Below are 27,559 nucleotides of genomic sequence, written 5' to 3' on the forward strand. Positions count from 1 at the left end.
GGCTTCCTAGGCATCTTGGAGCTAAATGTTTGAATCCTGCCAGGGCTGAGTCAGACTTCCAACCTTTCAACGTCCATCTATTCTGTTCTAGGAATTTCCTTTTGATGAGAGCTTTAAAATCTAGCTATGCTCTGTACAGGTGTTAAAGGGCCAGTGTTTTACAATGGGGGGTGAAAGGTTTTGCAGTGGTGGCTTGAGTCAGAATTGCCTTTCTTCCCCCATTGTTGTGCACTGTGAGGTCTGGTTATCTGCAGCCTTTATGCAGCAGATGTCCCTGTATTTCAGGTCCAGATTCAGCAAAGCACTTCAGCACATGTTCCTATGCTTTGCTGGACAGGGGCCCCGTTAGGGAAGGTAATGCTATTTTTATATTGATACAGGCTCCAAGCCTGATATCCTTTCTCAAGAAAAACTCTCATGCCTTTAGCATTGATGAGATAGCTCACAAAGCACTCTTGGATCCATGAGGATGGCAGTTACTATTATCACTACTGAATGTGAAAACAGCTTTGCAAATGTGCATGAAACGTTAATTACACTAGGAAAATAGGCTGTGTTTTAAAAAGGGTAAGCTGACCCATTTTCTCTAATCCTACAATTAACCATGGCTAGCTAATACACTTAAACCCACTTGCTCTGTCTCCACTAGGCATAAGTTCACAGGCGTGTTAGTAAAAATAACTTGTCAGTGTAACACATTTTGAAACACGAGCTATAATTGTGGTCTAGAAATGGCCATTTTGTGGCCACACACAATTTCTCTCTCCCTCCCACACTTACATACTGTGCACTCACACTTTGCAATACTTCTGTGCATGCCATCACACACTCTCGCTCTCTCTGTCTCTCTCTCTCTCTCTCTCTCTCTCTCACACACACACACACACACACTCTCTCTCTCTCTCTCTCTCTCTCTCTCTCTCTCTCTAAGAGCCAGAATCAAGAGCCCATGCTCCAATTCCAGGAAGTTTGGATCCATTCTCTTCATGTTAAGACGATGTCTAATTCCATCACACTCAGACACAGATAGAGTCCCCACCCCACGCCCAACTCTCACTACTTCCTTTGCAGTTTTGGCTTACATGCTTTCATTTCCAATCAATACGTGATCCACAGACATTATAAGCACACGGGTTTCAAGCCAGGAATCCCATCTGTTCTGGTCAGAATCCCGCGGGAAGGTGCTGCCCAAAGCCAAAGAAGTGAAATGGAGAGATGTATCAGCTTCCCATTTGTAACATTTCTGATAAACACACAGCTGTGGCTCACATTTAGCAGCCCTACCAACCAGTCAAGGCCTCAGGGCGCAATCCTAAAAGGTGCTGAGCCTCATCAACTCCCACTGGTTTCAATGAGAATTGAGGGTGCTCAACTAGGCACAGGATAATTATGAAATGACCTTGCCCACAGGGGAAATTTCTTGCTGATACGAGGCAGCTAATGGTTGGCTCATGCCCCTAGAAGCACAGGGGGTCATATCCCTTATAAGTCTTTCCATTCTGCTCAATGTAATTACGGATGCCCTTATTATCTGTTTAAATAGTTAATCCCTTTATGAGCTCTTGTCCTCAGTTATATCATGTGGCAGTGAGCTCCCCAGGTCAATCGCATGTACAAAGTGTTTTCTTTTATCAGCTTTATGTGCACAGCCTCCCAGCTCCATTAAAAGGCCCCTTGTACTTGTATTAGGAAGGAGGATAAATAGGAGCACCCCATTTACCTTCTCTGGTCCATTCACTATTTTGTCCTGTTGCCTCTTGTTAAGTCCTCTCTAAACTTAAATGGAGATAATTTTTTTAAAAAGCCTAAGGGAGTTAGGCACCCACACCCCGTGAAGTTCACTTAAGTTCTTCATGGTCTTTGAAAACCTCACTCCGCAGCCTTCAGTTTTCCAGTCTCTCTTCATATAGAACTGACTCTCCAAACCTCTAATTATCTCGATCACCCATCTTTGCACCCAACCCTTTCGCTCCACTCTTCTCTTCTGGCCTCTCAGGGTATGTCTACACTGCAGTCAGGAGGGTGCTTCCCAACATGGACATGCACTCACTTTGCTCAAGCTAGGATGCTAAAAATAGCAGCGTGGAGTGGGGCAGCATGGGTCTGGGTACAAAACCACCCAATCCCCTGGCTGCATATTTGGGCAGCCAGCTCAAGCTGACAACAGTGCTACCCTTCACTACACTATTTTTAGCAGGCTAGCCCTAAAGAATGGGAGGGGAAACAGTGGGCAAGAGGCAAAGTGAATTGCCCAAGGTCACAAAGAAGTTCTAGAACAGACAGGAATAGCACCCGGTTCCCTGAATCACAATCCAGTGCCACCCCAGTTTACACTCATATCTGAATTTTGTACAATGACTCCCTTTCCCCACCTCAATTATTCTGATTCCTGGCCTTCTCAGCTCAGGCTTATCCAAGTCTGTTCATCGCCGAGTTCCTCCCCCACTCCGGTACCATGGTAGACAACTAGAACATCTCATTGGACCCATGGCTGCTCTTCTAAACCTGAGCATCCCAGAGCTTCCCCGGATCAAGGGCAGTAAGTGGGAAGGAAGGAGTGTATGGACTTGGTATTTGCCCAAATGGTTCTGACCTTTTGATGTGGTGACAGCGCAAGACAATATTTAGGCTGAGATCTGTGATGGGAACAATTCTTACCAGAGATAGACTCAAGATGTAAAATTGGGGTCCGGATTGAAAACATCTTTGGTTTGGGAGTGTTTTATCCTGGTGCTGTTTGACACATTTAAAGGTAGGAGGACTGATTCTTCCTTAATTTACACCAGATTTAAACAGGGGTAACTCCAATAAATGGACTCACTCCTGATTGACACCAGCTTGAGTGAGAAGAGAATCAGTCCAGAGGTCATTGGCTATGTTTCAATCTGGATCATAATTCACATTTCAAACACCCCAACATTTGGGAGCATTTGGACTACGGGTTTTGGTTTGGTTCCATCTTTATCTGTGACTATCCCCTCCCATCTTGTTGCCTCATTTCTGCAGATACCAATCCCTCCAGGTCTTTCCCTAGCTTTGCGAGGAAGTTCTGGGAGGTGGGAGGGTTTGGAATCTCCCCAGGAACCACACTGAAATAGAGGGACAGTGTTATGACTTGAACCAGTTTTATTAGTTCTGTTATTTTGCTTTAAATGCTCTTTGTTTTGTAGCACAGCCAATGAGAATTGTAACCATGGGCTCAGGATCAATGCAAGAGCAGAAACGTTGAAGTCACCCTAGAAGGAATCCACACTGGCTGATAAGTCATCCAATTTAATGGCTACGCAGTCAGGGTGGAGTCCCTTTCAGAAAAGAAACTGCCAATAAATTCTGGGTTACTTAGTGGAAACTGGCACACGGATGGCATCTGAAAGCACCTGTAAAACAAGGATAATAATCTTTCCTTTCTCTTAACCCCATGAGCTGTTCAGTTCAGGGATTGTGTTTTACTGTGTTTGTACAGTGCTTACCTCACTTTAAGGCAAACCCACAATCCTGCAGATTCATGAATGTATGTGATGCGGATTCTGCTGTTATTCTTACTTTATTTTTTATTCTGTGATTTCACTTATATTGATTGTGGTATTAATAAAACTCATCAAGTCTCTATATGTGACTCACCAATCATGACTTAATTAATAATTAATCTCTAAGTAGCAGTCAAAAAACAAATCTGTTAGTGACAAGGGCATTTTTCACCCTAAATAAATCATAAAGCTACATAGTTCACACTAGTGCAGCTAGTTTCAACTGCGGTAAACTGCACTAGTATAACTTGTGATCACACTAGTGTTTTGCACAACAGCAGATACAAATTCCAGTCTGGAAAATATCTACCTCTACTAGTGATCTGTCTCACAAGGGGGATGTAAGGATTTAGTTGTTATAAAGTGCTTTGAGATCCATTTACAAAGAGTTCTCTGTAAACATAAAAGTTACTTTCCCAGCAGAAAAAGGGGAGGAGATTCTGCAAGAAACTTGCATGAAAATTCACAAAATACCTCCAGAAATGTGTGATGAAAGCCGCTGAGTTTGCAAAACAAGGTGGAGGCAATGTCACAATTTGATGGAACAAACTGAAATGTAGCAAATAGGGAAAAATATCCATAATTTTTTCAGCAGAAAATTGGGGCTTTGACTCAATGAATTTTTTAATGGTAATATCTGCATTCCTTGAAGAGTTCCCCACTTTTCATCTGAAAAAATCAAAAGATGAAAATTTTCATCTGAAAACTGGAAATTTTTCAGTCCCACATTTTTCAGTCTCCATTTTTTTCAATGAAAAGTCAATCTTCATTCTCGAGAACCGCTCTGTCCCTCCCCCCCCCTTCCTCTAGTATCCAATCAGCTCAAGTAGCAAAGTTTTGTGATAAAACTTGCACAATATACTTCATTGTGGGAGTGGAATTTTCAGGGAGCCAGCTGCATAGCAACACTCTAATTACCAGGCCGAATTAATCTAATGACTTCAGTGGTGGCACATGAGGAATGAATTTGGTTCAGTTTGTCCAATGCAAAGTGTAGGTTTCACTAGGGCATGGTTAAGTCTCTGTTTTAGAGAGTGATTCTAATCTCATTTATGCAGTTATGCTAACTCCACTGACTTCAAGGAAATTCCTCTTGATTAATGTCAGTGCAAGGGGAGAACAGAATCAGAGTGGACACGTAGGTGCATGGAACACACAAGGAGTTGACTTTGTTTAGCATCCTTCCCACAAACTGTATCCCAAAATGCACTGCACTTTTAAAATACCTTAGGGATGGCATCTCACACCAAGGGCAGAAAGAAAGAGGAATTAGGCAGCAGAGGCAAAGCAATGATGCTGTGTTCTCAAATTAAATTTATAAATAGATGGAGAGTCAATGAGGCGGCAAGATACAGGCAGGCTGTTCCAGATGGCAAGAGCTAGAGAGGAGAAGGATCTGGCACCAAGAGTGGTGAGAGAGTTTGTGGGGAGAGAGGCAGCTAGGACAGGAAGACTGTAAGGAGCAGCAGGAAGAAAAGAATGAGAACCAGGGGCCATGTAAAAGAGTGAAGCCTAAGAGAAGTTTATTGGTACAACTCCCATGCCTTGGGCCTGGAGGGAGACATGATTGACACCAGTCTGATTGTATGCACTGTTGATGTAGTCATGTCAGTCCCAAGATATAAGAAAGAAAAAGTGGGTGAGCTTATATCTTTTAACGGACCAACTTCTGTTGGTGAGAGAGACAAGCTTTTAAGCTACACAGAGCTGTTCTTCAGGTCTGGGGAGCTGACTCAGAGTGTCACAGCTAAATACAAGTTGGGTGTGTCTGACTTCGGAACTGATGCCCAGTATTTAAAAAAGAGTTGCTTAACTGTATGTATCTGAGCAGCCCCTTTGACTTCAGCAGGGCTACAGAGGTACTTAGATTTAAGGACGAGAGGAAATCTTTGCAGGATCATCCCTGTATGCAGAGAATTGTAACCTCAGACTGAAATGAATCAGTGGTTCTGCAACGGCAGGGGACCACCTTTGTAGATGCATTTGCAGGATTGGGACCATACACTGATCTGCAACACTATGCAATTGAGTAGGACAGGAAGAGAAGATGACTATTGTATCCACTGGAAGCTGCAGAGGGTATGTAGATAGATGGGATATAAATGCCTCTTTTGGTGGAAAGGACACTGAGGACAACACCCCTATTCCTATATAGAGAGCCATAGGATGTGTGATGACCACAAACCCAGAAGCTTGCTTTTACATGTTGCCAGAGGTGACACGTGGGGGAGAGTGGGAGGGAAAAGGGGGGCAGACTGGGGACCGATGAGCTAGGCAGCAGTTCTGCAGAAAAGAACCTGGAGGTTACAGTGGACAAGAAGCTGGATATGAATCAGCAGTGTGCCCTGGTTGCCAAGAAAGCTAACAGCATATTGGGCTGCATTAGTAGGAGCATTGCCAGCAGATCGAGGGAAGTGATTATTCCCCTCTATTCAGCATTGGTGAGGCTGCATTTGGAGTATTGTGTCCAGTTTTGGGCCCCCCCATTACAAAAAGAATGTGGACAAATTGGAGAGAGTCCAGCAGAGGGCAACAAAAATGATTAGGGGGCTGGAGCACATGACTTATGAGGAGAGGCTGAGGGAGCTAGGCTTGTTTAGTCTGCAAAAGAGAAGAATGAGGGGGGATTGGATAACAGCCTTTAACTACCTGAAAAGGGGTTCCAGGGAGGATGGAGCTAGGCTGTTCTCAATGGTAGCAGATGACAGAACAAATAGCAATCGTCTCAAGTTGCAGTGGGGGAGGTCTAGGTTGGATATTAGGAAAAGGTTTTTCACTAGGAGGGTGGTGAAACACTGGAATGGGTTACCTAGGGAGGTGGTGGAATCTCCTAGAGGTTTTTAAGCTGCGGCCCTGCCTTAAAGCCCTGCCTGGGATGATTTAGCTGAGGTTAGTCCTGCTTTAAGCAGGGGGTTGGACTAGATACCTCCTGAGGGCCCTTCTAACTCTAATATTCTATGATTCTATGATTTGCTGCTGGCTTCTCCTGCACATGCTCAGTAACACTGTCAAAGCCGGCAGCCCTCACTCTGCCCCCCACAATTGGCAGGCACAGGTTGTCTCTGCACCTGGCCCCAATGCCTTAGACAATATCCCAGCATCCTGGGTTACTTTGGTTTCTGATCTTGAGCCATCCAAACTTGCCATTCAGCAACGGGCATATTTGCATTGCTTTCCTTCACAAAATCAACCCGGGACTTCCATCCTGAATCCTGGATATGTGTAGATGAATCCTTCTACCTGCATGGATCCAACAGCAGGATCGTGACCTTAGATGCAAGCATCTACTTCCCACAATGCCTAGCAAACCTTTGCTTGAAAGCAATCTTAAAAAAAAAAAGCCGAATTCCAGTATATTCCATTACATGATACCGTCTTGGATTAGGGTTCCCAAATATGCATTTAATTTAAATTTAATAAAGCGGTTATTGTCCAGTTGTTAATAGCTACTTATTAAAAGCATATTGACTACATGTAGTGCTGAGAGATCTCACAGAGAAAGCCGTAGGCTGAGATACCCACCTCCACTTCTTTAGCACTTAATGAGAGATACATGTGTGTGAGGCTGTTAATTCTCAACAAATATGTTTTTAATAACCACTTGTTATTCAGTTAAGGAACAGTGTATATATATACACTTCCCCCTTATGAAATGTAAATGAAATGCATGTTTGGAAGCTTTGTTTAATAGAGTCACCAGTTGCTTTGTGATGGAATAACATAATAGAGACCAATGTAAGTTTTACACCCATAAGGTAAGATGTTAAGATGTTAGATGTTTAGATCTGGAGGTGTGATGACTTTATCACAGAATGGGTCAATGATAGACTGAAGGCAAAAATCCAGTCTCCATTCTAGCCTATCCATTGCATCATACTGCCCCCTAATTACAGGCAAAGGGATTGAACATGATTGAACACTCATTGCTGGCGACTGGGACACAAAGAGGTAACCAGACTCATGGTAGAGGCTCTTTGCAAAGACTGAAGCTTTGCTTTGCAGGGATTTGGGCTGACATTTTTTCTGTTTTCAGGCCATGCAAGTTGGCGTTGCTGAGCTTTGCTTTGAGTTCATATGAATCCAGAAACCAAAAGCCAGGGGTTGAACTGGAGTGGCTCAGTGAATTCATTGTTCTTTTGAGGTTGCCCCGCTGTGCTTTAAAATCTACTAGTTGTGAAGAAAGCCTACTGCAGGTGCGCTGAGCCTCCAGTGTCACAGTAAAGACTGCCTGAGTCTGCAGACAGCCTGTAATGATGGCGCCAAAAGAGCTGTGAATAGTACAGATTCGTGCCAACTGGGTGTTGACTCTGAAGCATAATGATGACCATTCTAATGCCAACATTGTTAACAGTAACACTGCTGATGATAGCATGCAAGAAAGGAGAGGGAGGATTGTATTATGAAGACCAATAAAAACGTCTATGAGTGGCATCTCATTCTGGAGTCTGAATGCAGCAGAGTGTGGTTGGTGGGGGGGGTCATTAACATCACTTATATGTACCCACTGAGCAAGCCAGAGGCCCAGGGTCTGCTTCTAAGTGGTTAAAAGGTTATGCACAGCTTGTTTTGAGCCACGAGCGTGGCTTCACTCCAGACCTAAAGGCACTCCTCTCGTAGGAAGGGGGAGATGGGTATCAAGTCTCTATGACCATTTAGTGCCTGATGTTCCTGCTGAATCTTGCCAACTAGACTATCAGCCTGTGCGACATAGGAGCCAGACACATCTCTGCTCCCACAGTTGATAGGACACCATCAGATAACAACTTGGAGATCCAAGTGAGATTCAAACCAGAGCCATCCAGTCCACCTGGTCTCAATTTATTTGCCGAGCTTAATGGGGTCTTGTTGTGTCTTCAAATGCTAGGGGGACTTAAAAGAATTTCTGAGATCTGATTGTTTTGGAGTGCTCAAAAATGCTTCCCCTTTCTTGTTTTCTCTTTGTTTTGCTTTGAAATAACTTAGCCAAGGATTTGGGGTTGGGGGGAATATGCTGCCAGAAATGCTCATAATAACCCTCTTTGGGGACTAGGTTTATACACTCAGCTGTCCCTTGTAAACTAATCCCTGTGTGAGGTTTTTCCCAAACCATTCAGTCTCCCTCCTCCCCTTCCCCCTTCTTGGCTCATGATGCAAGTATGCAGAAAAAATACTTTGGTACAAGAATGTGCCTTTTGTACTGCAGGAGGGTCAGGGCAAGAGAAAAATAAAACAGCCAGGGCCTACAAAAAGGGGGGTAGGAAGGGGTGCCAGCCGAGTCGCCACAGTCCTTTGCCAGAGGGGTCTGGCTCACGCTTAGGGTCCCTATTCTAGACACGGGTCCCCTAGGCTGAGTCTCAGCTGGAACCCACCACCTCTTGTTTGCCACCATGGCAACATCACAGTCAGAATCCATGAGTGGAAGTGAAAGCATGGAGTGTTTATGACCAGATCGCTTTCCTGTAACGTGCGCACTGGGGGTGTCGGCCGCTGGATGGCCAAGAGTCACAAAAGAGCTCAACAGCCCCATTGTTCAGAATGGGGGGACTGGGGGAAGGCGGGGTGGGGGGTATTCTCTACTGCTCTCAATGGAAGAGGGGGATTCCACTTTGTTCTCAACCAGGAGAGTCTCCTTGTTCTGAGTGGGGGAGGGAAACTGCCATTATTCCGACTGATGGTGGTGTGTCTGTGTGTGTGTGGAGGGAATTCCCCATTGTTCCCAGTGGTGGTGGAACTGGGTGGGGGGAGGGGGAAATATTCCATTACTTCCACTGGAAGCTGCTGGGGGCTGAGCCCTTTTGAAAATCTGGGCTGTAACTTGAACCCGACACTCTCCCCATTTCTGTGTCCGCTAGGCCTGGACCCAGGATAAAGGAGAATAAGTGGATCTGTTTTTGTGCCCACCTGTCACAGACTCTGGCAACAGCCCCACGGAAGAGAAGAACCTAAGATGGATTTTAGGCTCACCTAGCATGGGTTCAAAGTACAGTCCCAGGAAAAAGAATGCTCTGAGGTGCATCTCTGTGCCCAGTAGGCATGGATTCTGGGTATAGCCACACAGAGAACTAGGCTGGTCACGCAAAGGAACTGAGTTAATTTCCCCTCTTGTCTTTCCCTTTTTAAACTATTATTGGCACCAGGTAGCACTCTGTGATTAAGAGGACTGAAGGACTAGCACCCTCTCACCAGCAGGTGCCTTGCTGTTGCAGCTGGGCTGCAGTGGGAAATCAGCCTCATTCAGTGTTAGTCAGCTAGCGTGTTTAACAAGACACCCTCCCCTCCGAATGAGCTCAAGGAAAACCCGGCCGAGCAATGGCCAGAGGCCTGTTGAGCAGTGGGCTGTCATGCCGTGTGACAGCACTGCTGTTAACGAAGCAGGTGTGAGCCTGCGCACAGGGTTCGCACTGTCCTCCCAGCCAGTTGCTGACATCTGGGTGATAGATGAGCATCCTTACTCTCGCTGGAGCTACGGCTGTCCTGCCACTCCAGAGCTGCCTGGGCTCAGGCCCAAGAGTTTCACTCCTTGAGTTATTGGAAATATTATACACATGGAGCTGGCTCCTTCCCAGAGACACTCCTGTCATATGGACAGTCTCGCTTGCTCTAGCTCTCCTTTGTGCTAGCGAACGCTTTAGCGGAGACAGGGATAAGGAGGAGCTGCAGCCAGCTAAGCAAGCAGCTTGACAGGCTTAGGGACTGGGAAGAGGACAATTAGCCGGACATCCCCATTCCCTCCTTTGCATGCGCTGCGGCTGAAAATAGGATTGAGGGCAAAATGAGAGCTGAGCCAGTCCTCACAGGAGCCTTTGGGGAGATGGCCAAGAGCTGAGGATGCTTACGATTTATTTGCTGTTTCAGAGAGGAAGAGTTTAGTCCCATTCGTTGCACAGGGCAGAGGATTTTGCGAAAGGGCAGTAAGTCATACTCTGCAAGGCCCCCAGCACCAGCAATAATGTGCTCAGCAGTTTCATTTTTCTACACTCAGCACCATTCAGGATCAAGCCCTAGAGAGGAGGAGGTGGCACTGGGGAGGGGCAGTTGGTCTTGAGGCACTGGTGTAAGACTGAGGTAATCTGGGTTCCCTGCTCTGCCACAGACTCCCTGTATGACCTTGAGCAAGTCATTTCATTGCTCTGTGCCTCAGTTCCCCATCTGTAAAGTGAGGGAAATATAATGCTCTCTTTGTCCAGCAGGTCTGCTTAGACCGTACGCTCTTCAGGGCAGAAACTGTCTCTCAGTCTCTGTGTGCGCAGTACCTAGCACATCTGGGCGTTAAGGCACTACCATAATATTTGGACTGACAATGAGGGACTCTCACCTCCTTGCTCCCCTACAGGGAACCTAAACTCTCAGTCTAACAGCAGCATTTGAATCATCATGCTTGTGACCTCAGGGGATGTTTATCGTAGCTGTTGGCAAGCTGGGTCAGAAGCAAGTGGGCTCTATGCCCACGGGAAAAAAAATCTGTCATTTTCACTATAAATAAGTACCAAATTCTCCGAACTCTGGTGGCAAATGAGCCATGACTCCGGCTGTCACTGCCATTCAAGAAAAATGGACTGAAATGCTGCCACCCTTACCAGGGAGATGTAAAGGGCAGCCAACTCTACCAGCCAGTGCAGGCTTCAGCAGTTATATAAGACGAGACACAACAGAGCTAAATCAATGGCTCTCCAGATCCCTCTGCAAATAAAAGATCCCTCCCACAGGTCACCTCCTCACAAAGCCTCTCTGTCCCAAGTGGGAGCATTCTCCTGATTCTGCATACTATTAGGAAAGGCTCCTTATATCAGTGATGGTCCATGACCCACAACTGAAGGTCTGTGGAGCTAGAGGGCCACATGAACCATACTATGACCTGAGCTACTATTACAGAAATCATAGGCCACTCTTATGAGTAGAACTGGTCATAGGAACCTCAGTGAAACTGTATTCTGTTGGAATATGTCGTTACATCAAAATCAAAATGCTTTGCAAAATTGGGTCGATATCACTGAGATTTCATGTAGGAAAAAAATTGAAAAATTGTATGTCAAAACATTCTCTTTCAATATTTTCTGAATGAAAAGTTTCCATTTCTTATTTTTGAAACAACTTTTTGTTTTCAGTTTTTAAAATGTTGTATGATATTATATAGTAGATCACACTAAGGGATAATACAGTTTTTAAAAAAAAGGTAAAATCAAATAAAAATTTTAACAAAAAACATTTCAAATCACCGCAAGCTATTTACTTATGTTTAATTTTCCGTGGTGGGGAATTTTGAAAATTTCAGTTTTCGCTCTGATTCAGAGCAAAACCAAATTTCAAAATCCTTCATGAAATGGAACTTCCATCCTCCTCACCGTTCTACTTGTTCAGCCAATAAGTTTGCATCTAGATTGTACAGCGAGTGGAATACAAGTGCCTTCAATAGGCTAGATATGATATGCAGAAAGACTCTATGCAGAATTATTGAGGAGATAAGACTACTGGACTGGTAGTCAGGTGACTTGGGTTCTGTTTATGGCACTTGGGCATGACACATCACTTCTCTTTGCTTCTTTATCCCTTACACTTGTGTCTTGTCAATTTAGATTATAACTCTTCAGGACTGGGATGATCTTTTACTATTTAGATATACACCACCTACCACAGTGAGGCCCTTAGCTAGGGCGAGGCCTCCAGGTGCTACTGAAATAAAAAATAATAATAATCATAATGATATAATTTCTACAGAAACCACATCTGTTTGTGTGCAGATGCAAATGTCCATATCCAATTCACCACAAATTTGTTGCAACAACCTGGCTTCCCCATTGAGTTTGTCATGGAAAATTTGATTGAAACTTTTTGTTTTTTCAACAAAAAATATTTTTGGTTTTCATTTTGTTTTTTCTCTCTCTCTTTTCCTCTCCTGGCTTCCCCCATGGAAAAAGAGAAAGAAAGAGGGTAACTTCCACAAAACTGAAAACCAATAACTGAAAATTTTCAGGCTGTCAAAACTGACATTTTAAATTACATTCTAAACAAACCAAATTGTTTTGGCTTGGGTGTTTGTTGGGAGTTTGTGCACATTTGTTTCACTTTTTTTGAAATTTCACAGGAAACACTTACCATTTCTTGACCAAATAAACTTTCACTGCAGATGTGAACTATGGAAAAACACTTAATTAGGAAATTAGGTCATGTTAGGATGCAGCCTTGAGGAGTTGTGTTAACTAGCACAATATTAAGAACTACTTTGCAGTCAGTGTAGACATGGATAAGTTGTATTTAACACGCTGTCAAATGGTCATGAATAAACCCTGCTGGAACCATGGCTGATTGATATGATCCTACTTTCTTCTTATGCAGGCAAAATTCCCATTGAGGGTTAAGTGCCAATTTCTACAACCCTTTATCACATGAATACCCCATTGAAATCCAAGATACCACAGTCATTGGATGAGACAGATGGAGACACAGATGGATAAATACACATCCATTTTTAATTTGGAAATTTCAAATAAATTTGCAGTTGAAATTTCAAATTTCACCACCTGGTTAAATTTTTTTGAAGCAAAGTTTCAATTCAAATATTCATAAATATTTGACCAAAAAAAAAAGGCTGAAATTGTGTAACTTTCACAAAAAATTGTTGTATCCCTGCCTCACCTGATCTAATTGATTAATTCTTCGGCTGAGGACTCTGCTAACAACTATTGGGCCCATGATTCCTGCCACTCTGGAAATTGTATCACTTTTCTAACTCTTAGTACCTGAAATCCACAAACGTTTTCTCATGGCGTAAAAGAAACCAACCTAGAGTCTTTTTCACAGATCTGTCTCTGAGGTGGGAGCTGAAATCCTACATTATTAATCGTTGTTAGTAAGTACCTGCACTGCGGTAACACCTAGGAGCCCCAATCATGGACCAGGCCCTTATTATGTGAGGTGCTGTGCAATGCACCTCTCCCTATAGTGCATTCACAGGGTACCCCAGAAAGGAATGGCAAGTGGCACACAAGCTTACATCACTAGCAGCTCCTTTGCTTTTCCATAGGCCAAGCTGTTCCAGCCTGTGAGGGCAGCCAAAACATGTCAGTGAGTGAGTGAGTCACTGGGAATGGAAACACTTGTGCTGCTAAGTCCAACTCCTGGCCCCAGCTTTTGTGAGTGACACAACCATTTTGGCACTAGCCCCTCACCCTCTCTTGAAGCTACAGATCTGTAGTCCCAGGTGCTTTCCATCTTTAGGTTCTAGTAATGTTACCACCAGGACAAAGTGGTTTACAAGTACAGAGGAATATAAACAAAGGTGGTTCTTGAAGCCGCGGGAGCTGGTCTTAAATCATGACACTTTTGCGGGTGTGAAAAGCCTTGAGGGGGAAAGGATCTGACTGAGGGAAAGCAGTAAAAGTCTTATGCTTGTCCGAAAGGTAGCAGGGACCTGTAATTCCAACTCTTGCAATTTACTGGCCTAGGGCAGCGTATAGCTGTATAATTTCCCTTTAAAAGAGGTACAAAAGACAGTGTATTTGAGGCAGCTAAGCGCAGAGGAAATGGGAAATATTACACATTCCTCATTAGACTGTAATCTGTGCAAAGGCAGCCAAGGAAGGGTAGTCAGAGTCAACTTGGAGAGAAGAAAGGGAGGGGATTGAGAGGGGAACAGTATGGGGTTTTGCAGGTATGGTATGAGGGGTATAGGCAATATCTACGGACAAAGTACAGCAAGATGAGAGGGCCAGGAGGGATGGGGGAGCTCCTGAGTGCAACAGAGCATATGAAAGGATGGACGGCACAGTGGTTAGAATACTAGGCTAAGAGACAAGGGTCCAGTTCCCTATGCTGCTACAGACTCCATGTGACCTTGGGCAAGTCATTTGGTCTCTCTGTGTCTCGGAGAGTGTGTGTTTACTAAGTGGGGATAACAGCCCTGCCCTGTATTGCATGGGTGTTGTCAGGATAAATACATTGTAGATTGGGAGGTGCTCAGATACTATGGGGGACACATATGTAGTTCTGAGATAACTAGGAAGTGCTGCAGGCCCGGATGGAGGAGGAGTTGGCCGAAGCCTGAAGCTCCCAGTACGAGACTAGCAGGAGAATTCTGCAGGTCAAGGTTGAGGAGCAGTGGCAGAGCTGCATTGACGACAGCATGGAAATACCAGCAAGGGTCTGTGGGTCAGACCAGAGAGGCACGGACAGATCTGTGGGACCTAAGGGAACAGTAAAGGTCTGTGGGTCAGGCCAGAGAGGTACAGAGAGTTTTATGGGGCCTAGGGGAACAGCAAAGGGTGCTACAGCACAGGATCAAACAGCATTTCCAAAGCTGTGTGGGGCCAGAACTGGAACAGAAGCAGGATGCTGAAAGCCAGGAGCGAGGTGCATTGGCACCCAGAACTGGCAGAGCAAGGGCTGTTGCAGGCCAGGAATAATCTGCTCTGGAGGAGCCTTCAAGGGGGCAGGACTGCAGTAGTGGGTGGGGGGATAGAATGAGGGGGTTGTCATGTGTCAGGAGAGCGAGAGGTGCATCAGCAGAGCTGTGGAGGAAGCCAGCAAGTTGCTGCCTCCACTCTGCCTGATGGCAAGCCAATGGGTCACTTTCCAAACCCTTCTGAAGTCCTTCACTGTCATTTTGCACTGAGGAAGGGAGCGTGTGTGTGTGTGTGGGGGGGAGTGTCCCTTCAAAAGTGGAGCTGGAAGGAGGTGAGGGGCAGCCCCAATGATTTTCTCTCTAAGAGGAGGAGCAGGTTGGCTGGGAGAATGTGCACTAACCTGGTGTTTTCCCAGCCAGCCCACCCTGTCTAACTTGGAAGTGCCAATAGAGCAGATGCTGTTAATGCACCGGGGACAGGCAGCCCAGAGAGCCTTGGGGAGTCATTGAACCTCTCTGTGCTTCAGTTTCTAGCTCCCTGTAATGGGAGAGTGACACTTACACCCCTCCCAGGGAGGTCGTGAGGCTCACTCAGCTCATGCCCGTCCTCAGGGTGTATTTACACTGGAGCCGGGAGTGTGATTTCCAGCTTGGGCCGTACTAGCTCTCATGGAGCTACAGGGCAAACACAACAGTGCAGCTGCAGCGGTGTGTGTGTGTGTGGGGGGGGGGGGGAGAGAGGGATGGGCTAGCCACACTGAGTACAATCCTCTCTGAAACTCTAGGCACGTACTCGGCCAGCTAGACCATCCCACTGCCCGTGCAGCCGCAGCCACTCTTTGTTTTGGCAGGCTAGCTCGATCGCAACTAGCACACACACATCCACCTGAGCTGGAAATGGCACCTCCAGCTTCAATGCAGATGGAAGATGTTCTAAAAGTGTGCGTGGGGGAGAAGGAATTCTGGAGTCCTAGATTCTGGCTGGAGTTACTTTTCCTGGATGGGAAGGAGGCACGACTGGAATAGTATTTCCAGCGACCTTGCTTTGGCTCTGAAGAGCAGCTTCATTCATAGAGTTTAAACCCAAAAGGAACCATTACAATCTCTAGTTTGACTTCAAAAGATGGAGAATCTACCTTTTTCCTTGGCAGTTTATTCCAGTGGTTGATCACCCACCCTGTTAAAAAATTGTGCCTTATATCTCAATTTATTTTGTCCAGCTTTAACTTCCAGCCATGGGTTCTTGTTATTCCAGCTGTGAAAGTTCACCCCAGCCTTCAAAGAAACCAGCCTGTGGAGTTTATCCAGGTTAGAGGTTTAAGAGTTGCCCGCAGGTTTGGGAGAGTTGACTCAGCAAACTGGTCCCAAATAAACCAGAGCCAAGTTGGGAAACCCACCCACTTTTCAGACTTCATTACAAATTCCCAGCATGGTGCAGGAACCTTGGGAAGTTTGCAGAGAGTCAAGAACCTTTGAAGCAAACCTAGATGCAGTTTCAAGCAAACTTTGGTCCAATTTATGGGTTTGATTCAAAACCACAGGGTGCTAATGGTTTAGATGGAAAACCAGGTGAAACAGCAGTCTTGTTTGTTTTGAGAGATTTACTTTGTTTGAATCTGGAATTCAAAGTAAAAACTTAGGAGGAAAAAGGTCACATACTACAAAACCACCAGTTGACTGCAAGACCAGCCTCCATGAAGGGAAACCTCTGAGGTTATCCAATGTCTGGAAACCATGGGAAAAGCAGGGAGCCTTCTCCTTCGCTTGGAAGCTTCATGGGACAGTTAGGTATGTGTGGATAAGGCAGAAGAGAACTAGGTAAAGTGCAGAGGTGCAGGCATACCCTAGTGCAACTTAATGTCAATACTTGGAACTCTGCACTGCATTTGTTGCAAAATATGAGCATGTGTGCATGGGAGAGCATAAAAATAATAATAAGTATAAGTATAATAGATAATATTCTATATAAATATATTATAAGATCATATAATATATAATACTGTATATACAATGTTATATAATAATATTGTATAATATATAAATAATATATAATAATATATAATATTTGAGTCCCATATCATAGATTTAGGGTCCATTTAGGGCATTTTACTGGACCTCTAAACTTTGAAATAACAGCACTCAATGCATTTATTTCACTCTGCTGTCATACATTCAACTAACCACAGCTGACAGATCTACCACAGCTCTGCTTAGTTTTTTCTTAATTTCTCTCTTTTTTAAAAAAATAATCAAACCAAGGAAATTGCACACAAACAACTCCATTAACGGAACACAGAGTGATATTCAACTGCAGAAAAAACAGGAAGTTTGATGCGATAGATCCAACAGTAACATGTCAAATGTCTCTGTGGGATGAGATTTGGAAATAACAGGAGATTAATCATGCCTAACAGGACTTTCTTATTCCAAAGGAAAATGAATGCAGGTTTCAAAACAAGTGGAGAGTGACGACAACCTCACCTAGAACTGCTGTGCCCATTCCCACCACAAAGCCATAATCGAACTGGAATTACTGTGATATTTCCCTGCACAATGAGCAATGCACAGTCTAACCTAACTTTTATTTTAGATCAAGGAGAATAACAATGAAAGTAAAGTGCCCAGGAGAGGGGGGAGCCTAAGCCCTGACATCATCACTGCAGTTTTATAGCCCTGAAAGCCTAAGTCAGCTGACACAGGCCAGTCAGCTCTGCATAGAGGGAGGATTTAAAGGTGCAGCACACAAAAAAGAAAAGGCATGAGTTCGGACCACAACTATCAATCCAAACGCCCATGACATATAGATCAGGTAACACCGGGATCTCCATTTACTGAAAAGCATATATTCTTAGCCCACCCCCAGTCTGAAATCATACAGGCCAGAGGTGAGCCAGACCTGTTTCCAATTCTATCTGTAAGCAGTGAATTAGATGCCTCAGGTCCTGGTCACTACATTGATGAGAAAAAATTTGGCAGCTTACACAACTCTTGTTCTGTCCTCTTTACTGCAAGAAGACATAAGATATATAAATATCTGCGTGTGTGTATCAAAGCGAATGCAGAGACACACACTTCCCGCCAGCAGGACTGGAGCAGGGTGGTAGGCATCTGGCCACAGGGTGTGTGCATGTGCTGCCATTCCAAATCCAGTTTTCTTCTTGTTTAATTCTGCTGTGAGGATGCCACCCACTGCATCAGAGTTATGTCAGAGGCTGGGGAGCCCGGGGGAAGGTTTTGTTCACCGGAATCTTAATGAGAATCAGGCAGCAAAGCAGACATACACAGCTCTGCATGGCTAGCATGGTGAGGTGAGATCCAAGGTGTGCTTATGGGGGGTGGTGCAAAGCAATGACCTGATGGAGGAGGAGGAGAAACGATGAAGAAGACTGTTCTAGATTAACATTTTCCACTCTTATGCACACATAAACCCTCTGAATATGGTTGTGCTGGGGCTAGTTTAAAGCCAAGACAAATGAAGTGGGATCTCTTGCTGGCTAGCCTTTTTCAGAGAGGTTCAGTGAAAGTTACGGAAAAATAAAACCATTTTTGTGGGCTCCAATTGTATCTAAACCAAACTTACTTCCTATGTCACTAAAAGGCTGTCATGGGTTACATGATAGTTCTGGCCTGTAACCTGAAGTCTTGCCCATTTTTCTTTGCATGGGAGTAACGCTGTCTTGTCTGTGCAGCACGGATCGAATAGTAGTTTGGGTTTTGCAGTCGTTGGCAGTCATGAGTTTTTCTTTTTTAAGCCACTCATCATTTCTCCCCTTAGTTAGGTCTTTCCTCCAGTCAAGTGAGATGAACCCTCAAAATAAATGCCTGCGAGGAATAATGTCTACTGACTTAAGGGGAGCTTTGCCGTGGAAAAAAGAGACCTAGACTCTGAAGCGCTTTGGTGGGACTGATTCTTCTGACATCTGACCCAGAGTCCAATGAAGTCAATGGAAAAACTGCAGTCAATTTCAATGGACTTTGGATCAGGTCCCTGGAACAAAAACCCTGTGAGCCTGATTCTGCCCCATTGGGCCTGATCCTCTTCTTATTGTGACCAGTATAAATCTTGAGTAGCTCTCTGGAAGCTGATGGAGTCACACCAGCAACAGAGCAGTTGGAATGAGAGGAGAATCAGGCCCAATGAGCCATGCCAGATTGAAGATTTTTGCCACCCCTCCCTGCCCTTGGAGGAATAGAAGGCCCTGGGGAGGTTGGGGAAAGGCGGCATAGGGAGAGGAGGTTGGAGAGCGAGCCTGCCCCGCGTTCACGCTTCGGTGGCTCCTGTCCTTCGGAGCTGGTCCACTCCCTGCTCCAGCCCATTGGCTCTTGCCACAGTGTGCAAACATCACTCTCCCTGCCTGCCCTTGCTCCTTCCTGGCCCTGAGCTAGGTTTTTGGGTGTGTGGGTTCCCCCTGCCCAGCGGTCTTTGAGGACTGATGCAGTGCCCAGGTCTCGTGCTGACCCCTTCAGATGGGAACGTCACCCAAGTTCTCCAACAAGGCTAGATGGAGTCTCTAGGAGACGCTCTGTCCAAGCATCAGCCCAGGCAAGGAGATACAGCTCCTCCCTGGATTCCCTCATATTCTGGGGACAGGAGAGAAGTTCCTGCATCTTAAAAAGGGGCAACGTATTTCACTCCTCATGCCTGACCAGGTGCTTGGGGCAGCAATTAGGGGAGGTGCACAACCAGCACTCTGCCCACACCCCCTCAACCACATACTTCCCCTCCCTTTTCTGCTCAGCCCAGGAAGACAAGGAAGGGCACAATCTAGTCTGTGGATTTCTATGGGGCTACAGGAGGAGTTAGGTACTGCTGGGTGTGAGTACGTGTGACAAAATCAAGCCCTCTAGCAATACAAAGAAGGACTATGACAACTGCCTCGCCCCAGAAACAAAACCATAATGAACCTAGAAGTCAATGTAAGCTGCAACACCTCTGAAAAATTATTGAATATGGAATTAGGTACCTAGCTTTAGGCACCCAAACTTGGAAATCATGGCCCTGCTCAGTGCCAGACATACGGTGGGAAATGTCTTCCAGACACTGTCAGTGACTGGCTTATGTCCTCCTGAGGCTTGGTTACTGTGGTGTCTGTACACAACATTAAAAATGCGAGGAAACCACATGGACACAGCGGGATTCAAATAACCGTGTTTACCAACTATATAAGGCCTACCTACTTCTATACATTGCTGCTCGGCTCAGTTCTGGTGGCTTGTGCAGTAGAAGTCCTGGCGCCCAAATAGTGGCTCCCAAATTATTTAAAGCAATACTACCGAATTCCTATACACTTTAGTTATGCTTTCAGCTGTCTTAGCTTTTCAATAGCTACAGCTGCAGTTACTGGTTCTAAGCCTATCTACAGTTTCTGAGCATTGCTGGCTTGCAGCTCAGTGATGCATTGGCTCTGTCAGGTTTTATTAATTGTGCTGTGTAATAAGCTCTATGTTTATGTATCTGCTCCCACTGATTTGCTGGACCTCTGTGTCCCCATGAGATGCTGACATTCTGCTTCGCTTGGCTTCTCTGATAATACTATATATCCAGTTCTCACCATTCCCACTCAGGGCTTTGCTTCTTGATCTCCTCCCCCATGCCCATGTAATTCTCTACCTCTGTGCACCAGCAGTGCAGAGGCTTCTGCTATCTTTAAGTCAAAGCCAAAGTTGGCCTTGTCCAGCTGGGCCTTTCGTTAGTTTTATTATTGTTTTTTTGCTTGCCTGGATCCTGTGGATAGGGATGAGGCAGACACTGCTTACTGCAGGGCTCATGACTTTATTAGACGCACAGTCAAACTGCATGCTCTACGCCTTTGCTGAAGAATCATCACATACAGAGCCTGATTACCAGCTCATCCCCAGTGGTGTAAATCTGGAGTAACTCCAGATTTACAGCAGTGTAGGTGAGATCAGAATGTGACCCAAAACCCAGGGCCGCATGGGAAATGTAGGATATCTGCTGCCCCAATCCATGACTAGACTTGGAGAGCACAGGTTTTCTTCTAAGCAGAGCTGGTAGGGAATTTGCCATTGGCATGATTTTCTGACCAAAATGTCCTATTTCCAAATTTGAAATTTTCCATAGAAAATTTGTTCCCTAGCTGCCCTGTGTGGAAGGCTCTTGTGAATTTCACATTCTGCCTGCAAGTGAATATTTTTCAGTTCTCCTAAAATGGAATTTTTCTGGAAACCCCTGCCCATGAAAGATTTTGCATTTTTGACTTTGTCCCAATTAGATATTCCACCCCCCTCCACCCCAAGACATGGAATTTTTACAAGGGACGGGGTTTCTGTTTTCCAGCCAATTCTACTTCTAAGCATATGGTAGTTTGTGCAGCTTTGTGGGATGCCCTGTGTGGGGCATTAGGTCCAATAAAGGGAGAGAGGGACTGAATTTAAAGCTCAACCTTGTTTTGGGAAAGCCAGACTCTTCGAACAATCAGCTGATCCTGCAAGGGGTGAGATTATTGTTAGTGAATCTCTCCAGGGAGGTGAGTAAAAGGAAGTGGAATTTTTGCATATGCAACTGAATAGCACTGGAGATGGCTTTTGGCTGCGCTGTGTTAATAAATATAGGACTAATTTTTGAGAGCATAATTCATGCCAGCAACAGATAAGAATGGAATGCAGGATCCCTCAGAGGCCAGTTTAGAAGCCAGTTATCCTCAGATCAGACCAGCAAGCATGCATTGAACGCAAAGGCTAGTCACCCATAATAAATCCAACCTAGAAGTCCAGGGCTTGAATTTGTAGAGGAAGGAATACAGTCCCACCCAACAGCAAATTATGGAAGGTGTGCCAAGCTCTGCTTGTGCAGCAAGCGTTTGCTATTTGCAACATAGAGATCGACTGGGAGTCAATTTAAACACCACATTATACACCCTATTTATGATTAGATTGAATTCCTCAGGAAAAAGAAAAAGGTGATTGGCCCAGGATAGTGGACGCTGCCAGTTTCAATGGAGTTAATTCTGAATTGCATCAATCTAAGCGAGAAGAGAATCAGGTTCAGCCAACTTAACTCTCGGTTGATTTGCAGGATAATAGGGTATTCCTTGGGCAAGGGGATCATCGCTTTAAAGAAAGTGAGTACCAAAAATGCATGAAAAACAATAATTTCTTTGTGCAGGCTTCTCCATTTTGTGTAAATATTATGGTAGAACTGAGAGGCCCCCCTCAGATTAGGGCCCCATTTTGCTAGGTGCTGTATGGACACACAATGGAAACTCTGCCTTCCCAAAGAGCTTACACGCTAAAGAGACAAGTCAGAAAAGGATGGGATTTCTGAAAAGCACCTAAGGTCCTTGGAAGTTAGGCACCTAAATATCTTTGAGGATCTGGGCCTGAGTGACTTCCAATAGGACTGGTGCACCTGAATCACTTAGCTGCTTTTGAAAATCCCACGCAAGGTACAAAGAAATGAAGTCACTAGCTCAACTTTACACAGCAGAGGAGAACTTGTATTTGCTGACTTTCAGTCCACCGACACCATGCTGCCTCTGAGTGGAAGGCTTTTCCTCCAGATTTCCAGGAGCTGGATAAGCTAGTAAGAAGGGGCATAACGGGGGAAAGAGAGACTTCCTGCTGGAAATAATGAAAGAGACCATGTCTTCCAAAGAATCCTAGGGTCGGATTCTGACTTCAGTCGCACTGCTGTAAGTCAGGTGTAACTGCACTGAAGCCAATGCAATTGAACCGGTCTAATGAGAGCAACAATCAGGCCCATTAGCTCATCTAATTGTGGCACTGCAGGATTGTTCCCCTGCCAGGTATATTCCCCAGAGCTTTCCCCAGTCCAGGTTTAAATGACTCAAGTGGTGAAGCTTCCACCAGTTCTCTTTAGATATTATTCCACAGACTAATAGATCTCAATGTTAGGGCATTTTTGACTAATAACCTATTATTTTCTTAGCTCAGTTTCATCCCATTAGCTTTGGATCAGCCTGAACAATTCTTCTGCTTTAAAACCCTGATAGAGTTTATCCCATTGGCACCTTTAGCTTGTCAATAACACATTGATGACACAAACCCAAGGTCCTGGTCACCTCTGGTCATTAAGAATCCCCTGGCACTTTTGAAGTAGAGATATCAATCCTGGTGTCATGACCTAATTCCAATGCTCTCTTGACCTAAATCCCTCCTATAGTTTTCTATGGACTGAGAGCTTTGCTTCACTTCTGTCCTAAGCTGAAATGTAATGTTGGAATGTCCTGTTCAACGACCCCATTTGAGTGATGAGGTGATTCTTGTATACAAGGATGGATTCTGTGCTGGTTCACACCCCGTGCAATCCCACTAGAATTCACTGATTGCTGGAATCCGTGGAATTGCATTTTGAGTGAGAGGAATGTAAGTTGGGCAGAATTTGTCTCCGTTTCCAAATAGGACTCTACATTTAACTAAAAACGTAACTAAGAGTACTAATCCAAAAAAATTAAAATTCATATAACCTCAGATTTTGGGAAATTTTAGCTCTGGACCCAACTATTCCTCCACCCAAATTTGGGAAAAATTCAGAGCTGGGAATCTCAGCCTATATTTCTCAAATCATTATTCTAGCACTTTAGACTAGATATAGGGATGAATAATCAGAAGTGCCTAAGTGATTCAGGAGTGAAGTCCTATTTTCAATAGTGACTTGGGCATCTCACTGAAAGTCTAATGGGACTTGGGGCGGAGTTTTAAAGGTATTTAGGTACCCAAAGATGCAGATAGGCACCTAGTGGGGTTTTCTCAAACTTCTAAAAATCTAACTCCTCTTGGTTTCACTTCTGTACTTTTGTAATTCCACCAGGTGCCTACCTGCATCCTTAGGTGTCTAAATACCTTTACAAATATGGCCCTTGGGCGCCAAAGTCACTTAGGTGCTTAGAAAAATTTTACCCATGTTTCAGCAGTACCGTATGGAGTGGAATGGTCACTGCTTCAGTTTGGGATTGGATGCTTCTGTCTGTATCACCCTGAACAGCAGAAGAGGCTTCTCTGTATGGAAATGGCTCACCAGCTTCCACACCGGGTTCTGTCCTAGCAGTCTCATGTAGGGCAGTATGACAAGACAGGTTGATCGAAAGCCCACTGAGGTCAATAGGAAGCTTTCCATTCCCTTCAATGGGCTTTCGATCAGGCTTTAGTGCACAGAGATAAAATAAACTACCATACAAGATGGGGTTCTAATTCTGTGGGGGAGGAGGGGCGGTCAGAAGTCACAAGAAATAAAGTTTAAGGATGTCAGAAGCCCCCTCTAATGCCCCAAAAGATGGAATTATCAGCCCACATCTCAAAATATGTTTGATTTTAAATTGTATTCAACCCCTGGCTGTAATAGTAAAAGCCACTTTGCAGGATGTTTAAGTTTCCTCCTATCTGATTTTTAAAAGCAAATGTAAATCCCAGTTCTTTTCCCTGGTTCCCATATTCCTGGTATCCTGCAGCTCCATAAATATCGCCCTCGCCTCATTTGTTGTGACTTTTTTGGCAGCCAAGTCTTTGTTGCCGTGGGGAGAAGTCTGTTGACAAAGATACCTAACTCAGCCGGGTCCATGGTTGCCTATTAAAGACACTTGCTGTTTTTCAGTCTCTCGCCGCTCAAAGCCTCATAATTTCACTGGAGCTAGGTGACATCACAGGCATACGTTATGAGATACTGTCGCCTATGGGCTAATGAAGACTAGCATTGGTGTATTTTGCAGAAAGCAAATGACACTGAACTGTACTGTCGGGGCCTGTGCTCCTATTGAGGGCTTCTGGTATCATTATAAATCATGAAAAGCTATGCTGGAGTCACCAGAACACTCATCCCACCCCCCAGCAGATGTATAAATTCAACCTTTGAATGTGCATTGTTTGGCTGTGCATCTATCCTGATAACCAGCTAGCAGGCCATGGGGTACATCTACACTGTGATAAAATACAATGGAAATTTTCACAAATAAAATTTGCAGTGTAAGATTTCAACAAGAGAGGTTTACAGTCACATTTTCCATAGCTAAAATAAATAGTCCCAGCTAGATCTCTCACTGTGGTTAGTGAAGTTCACAACTGCAAGATGGATGCGCAGCCAGCTTTCATCATATGAGGGATGCAAAGCCACTGGGAAAAGACAATCACGCAGCACTGAGGACCAGATGGGTGAGCTGAACTCTTGGCCAGGCCCCTCCACAGCTGGAATGGGTTCCATTTGTGTTAATGATTCCCTCTATGGGAGTCTAGAGACTGCATTTGAACTATCAGATCAGACTCAGAATGTGATCCTGGGGAGGCTCCGGAGATCTGCTCTGTATTGATATATTAGGCAGTCAAGCTTTGGAGAAAAATAGGTGGGGAAATGAGAGCTGAACTATGCAATGCTGCATACTTTTAATGAAGACGATTTTCTCTGACATGCCATTATATCAAAGCCATGTTGTTAGAATCCTTTGGGGCTAATCAGATCCTCTCTCTATTCCTGTATCTCCCCAGTGCATCCTCTAAGAGGCTGTCATGGAAAGATACATGTTCCAAGTAAATTAAAAAAAAAAATCATTTAAAAGAGAGGCTATAGGGATCCTGAGGCCAGGGTGTCTCAAAGCCATTTGGGAGCAACTTCTTTGAATGGATTTTCTCTAGTGCAAGTGTCTAGAGATAGAAAGGTTACATAGTAGATAATTAGAGCTGATTGTTGAAGAATTTAATAGCTGTGAATCAAAGATGGACAACTAAGCCCCACCAGGCGGTATGATATGTGAAATCTCAGTCTCTTAATCAGGAGGTGTTTATTAAAAAAAAAAAAAGGTGCAGCTAAAGAAAAACAAATAGACTTCCACATAGCTTGAATTCCAGCTTTGTCTCCCTTGTTTACCACTGACTACACCCAACCTGCAACTCTATACAGCAAACAGAGACACTGACTGGCTGAATGGAATGCTGCAAGCCAGCAGAAATCAGAGGTCTTTAAATTGACACTTGCTCACCTTCCTTATAGGTGTTTCAGGAATTCTCTAGGCTGACGCCATCCTCACATCCTTTTGCTTACATGGCAAAATTCTCTACCACAATCTGCCAGTACTAGGGGAGTAGCTGCCTGTATTAGTACTACTTTGCCATTGTAATAGAGGTGCCAAGGCATGGCATCTAGCATCTTTTACTAGCGGTTTATATCTATGACTTTTCTCTTATTAAGAGAAAACACTAAGAGAAAAATGTTTTCAGAGCCACAGGTTGTCCTGTGGACCACACTGGCTATCAGGGACTCATTCTACAGCCAGATCTTGGTAGCAATTACCAGTTGTGTTGGGAAAGCTGTGAAATTCACATGAGTCATCATTATTGCATGTGCCACAATCTTCCATCACACCATGGGACAACAGAATCCTCCCGGAAGAACTACTGGTTTTCTATGTGTCTCATTTATTCCTCAATTGATGGGGAAGGAGAAGCCTCTTTTTGGGGATACCTTGGGCTAAATTCTTCTCTTAGCTACTAAATCAACCCTACTGATTTCAATGGGTTTGCACCAATGTAAGTGAATACAGAGTCTATCCTATTACCTGGAACCTTATACCTTTTAAAGTCAATTTTTCCAACCCTCTGCCATTCACCACCCCACCATAAAAAGCAAACATCCAATGCTAGAAGCCTGCTGTGGAACTCGCTGGGGTTTGTAGCAGCAAATCCTGGCCAATATGACGAAGACATCACTGAATAACTATGCTGAGAGTTCTATTTTTAAACCTCTGACTTGGCTACCTTTTAACTCCCCTTACTCCTGGGATGATCTACAGAGATTCCCCTACATTTATACAAAGCATCAGGCCTGATTCCTGCCTTTTAACCTTTACGATTTGTTTTCATCTCCAAGAGGGAGAACTGCACCCCCTGGACCATATTTCAAGGCCCGGCTGTGTTAGTTTTGGACAAGCTCAGAGCCATTTCATACTTTGCACTGGCACAGCCTTGTTATGCCAGCTGCTTAAGAACAACACACCTGTATGCAAGCTGGGTCAGGGGGCTGTGAGGCAACTGGGCAGTGGTCCTAATTATTACAGGGTGACACAACGGTGCTGGCATGACCTCATGGATTTATTTTAGCTGGGTGATCTGATGTGACGGAGAGCACATGTTTTTGCAGCTGTCCAAACCCCACTCAGGGAACCCAGGCATACCTGTGTTGTATCCCTCCAAGACATAGAGCTGGACACCTGTGTGTAGGAATTGCTGTCATCCAAAGACCTTTAGCAAAGATGCTTCTCTTTCCTTTTGATCTTCAATTAATTTACCTGGTGGAAAGATTTATTGAATGGTTTTTAGCTATTATTATTGATTTAAAAATTCTTTGTTTATTAAATCAAAGCTTCAATGTCACATGTCAGAGGGGGCCAGAGCGCTACCAATTCCACGGTGCGCACACAAATGCTGACGCTGTGGCATAACAAAAATTTCTTTGTGGGAAGTTGACAAGCTGCTCAGGAAAAGATTTGTTATTACATAAATGTGTCTATACCTCATGCTCACATACAGCCTTTCAACTGAGGATTCAAAAGGGCTTTATAAACATCACTGGCCACAGCACTTCCACCTCCCTATTTTACAGATGGGGAAACTGAGGCACAGAACATTTTTTTAGGGGGGTGGCCAGATTTTCAGAAGTGGCTTTCAGTTTTGTGCGCCTCAATTTTTTGGGCTCCCAAACTCGAGTCAATGATGCCCTGATTTTCAGAGGCAATTCCCATTAACTGCAGCT

At 44.6% G+C, this 27,559-nt stretch overlaps 1 long non-coding RNA gene across 1 annotated transcript in view; it reads right to left on the reverse strand.

Annotated features, from left to right (window-relative positions):
• Nucleotides 1-27,087, reverse strand: part of LOC137162725 (uncharacterized) — a 163,395-nt gene extending 136,308 nt beyond the window's left edge. The window contains exon 1 of the long non-coding RNA XR_010922475.1: nt 26,982-27,087. This is a non-coding gene — a long non-coding RNA (uncharacterized lncRNA). The remainder of the gene's footprint in view (nt 1-26,981) is intronic.
• Between the last annotated feature and the right edge of the window lie 472 nt (nt 27,088-27,559).

This window comes from Emydura macquarii, unplaced genomic scaffold (assembly GCF_026122565.2).
Source record: "Emydura macquarii macquarii isolate MOO-44397 ecotype Brisbane River unplaced genomic scaffold, CSIRO-AGI_Emac_v2 contig_312, whole genome shotgun sequence".
Classification (NCBI taxonomy): Eukaryota; Metazoa; Chordata; order Testudines; family Chelidae; genus Emydura; species Emydura macquarii.